The sequence below is a fragment of the Bombina bombina genome, chromosome 5, assembly GCF_027579735.1.
Source record: "Bombina bombina isolate aBomBom1 chromosome 5, aBomBom1.pri, whole genome shotgun sequence".
Classification (NCBI taxonomy): Eukaryota; Metazoa; Chordata; class Amphibia; order Anura; family Bombinatoridae; genus Bombina; species Bombina bombina.
The window spans coordinates 167,282,536-167,284,581 of NC_069503.1; positions in this window are offsets into that span (position 1 = coordinate 167,282,536).

Here is a 2,046-nt window from a genome sequence, read left to right on the forward strand (position 1 = left end):
CCGCCTCCCCTGACCTTAGAAGAGGGAGTATCCAGCGTCTTCTGTCAGTCACGTGTTACTACGGGACCTAGAAGCCATCTTACTAGGGGCAAATAACTGTTTTCTTCCGAATCCGAACACAATTAGGGTATGGGGCAGTTGTTCCTTCTTAATATACAGTTGTTTCTGTCTGACCATAGGGCAGGTGTTCCTAACGTATATACAGTTGTTTCTGTCTGACCATAGGGCAGGTGTTCCTTCCCAATATACAGTTGTTTATTTCTGACCATAGGGCAGGTGTTCCTTCCTAATATACAGTTGTTTATTTCTGACCATAGGGCAGGTGCTCCTTCTTAATGTACAGTTGTTTCTGTCTGACCATAGGGTAGGTGTTCCTTCCTAATATACAGTTGTTTCTGTCTGATCATAGGATAGGTGTTCTTTCCTAATATACAGTTGTTTATTTCTGATCATAGGGCAGGTGTTCCTTCTTAATATACAGTTGTTTCTGTCTGACCATAGGGCAGGTGTTTCTTCCTAATATACAGTTGTTTCTGTCTGACCATAGGGCAGGTGTTTCTTCCTAATATACAGTTGTTTCTGTCTGCCCATAGGACATATGTTCTTCCTAATATACAGTTGTTTCTGTCTGACCATAGGGCAGGTGTTCCTTCCTAATATACAGTTGTTTCTGTCTGACCATAGGGCAGGTGTTCCTTCTTAATATACAGTTGTTTATTTCTGACCATAGGGTAGATGTTTCTTCCTAATATACAGTTATTTCTGTCTGACCATAGGGCAGGTGTTCCTTCCTTATATAGATGTTTCTGTCTGACCATAGGGTAGGTGTTCCTTCCTAATATACAGTTGTTTCTGTCTGACCATAGCGCAGGTGTTCCTTCTTAATATACAGTTGTTTATTTCTGACCATCGGGTAGGTGTTTCTTCCTAATATACAGTTGTTTCTGTCTGACCATAGGGCAGGTGTTCCTAATATACAGTTGTTTCTGTCTGACCATAGGGTAGGTGTTCCTTCCTAATATACAGTTGATTCTTTTTGACCATAGTGCATATGTTCTTTCCTAATGTACAGTTGTTTCTGTCTGACCATAGGACAGGTGTTCCTTCCTAATATACAGTTGTTTCTGTCTGACCATAGGGCAGGTGTTCCTTCCTAATATACAGTTGTTTCTGTCTGACCATAGGGTAGGTGTTCCTTCCTAATATACAGTTGATTCTTTTTGACCATAGTGCAGATGTTCTTTCCTAATGTACAGTTGTTTCTGTCTGACCATAGGACAGGTGTTCCTTCCTAATATACAGTTGTTTCTGTTTGATCATAGGGCAGATGTTCCTAACTTATATACAGTTATTTCTGTCTGACAATAGGGCAGGTGTTCCTTCTTAATATACAGTTGTTTCTGTCTGTCTATAGGACAGATGTTCTTTCCTAATATACAGTTATTTCTGTCTGACCATAGGGCAGGTGTTCCTTCCTAATATGCAGTTGTTTCTGTCTGACCATAGGGCAGGTGTTCCTTCTTAATATACAGTTGTTTCTGTCTGACAATAGGACAGATGTTCCTTCCTAATATACAGTTATTTCTGTCTGACTATAGGGTAGGTGTTCCTTCCTAATATGCAGTTGTTTCTGTCTGACCATAGGGCAGGTGGTACTTCCTAATATGCAGTTGTTTCTGTCTGACCATATGGCAGTTGTTCCTAATATACAGTTGTTTCTGTCTGCCCATAGGGCAGATGTTCCTTCCTAATATACAGTTGTTTCTGTCTGACCATAGGGCAGGTGGTACTTCCTAATATGCAGTTGTTTTTGTCTGACTATAGGGTAGGTGTTCCTTTTTAATATACAGTTGTTTCTGTCTGACCATAGGACAGATGTTCCTTCCTAATATACAGTTATTTCTGTCTGACCATAGGGCAGGTGTTCCTTCCTAATGTACAGTTGTTTCTGTCTGACCATAGGGCAGGTGTTCCTTCCTAATGTACAGTTGTTTCTGTCTGACCATAGGGCAGGTGTTCCTTCCTAATGTACAGTTGTTTCTGTCT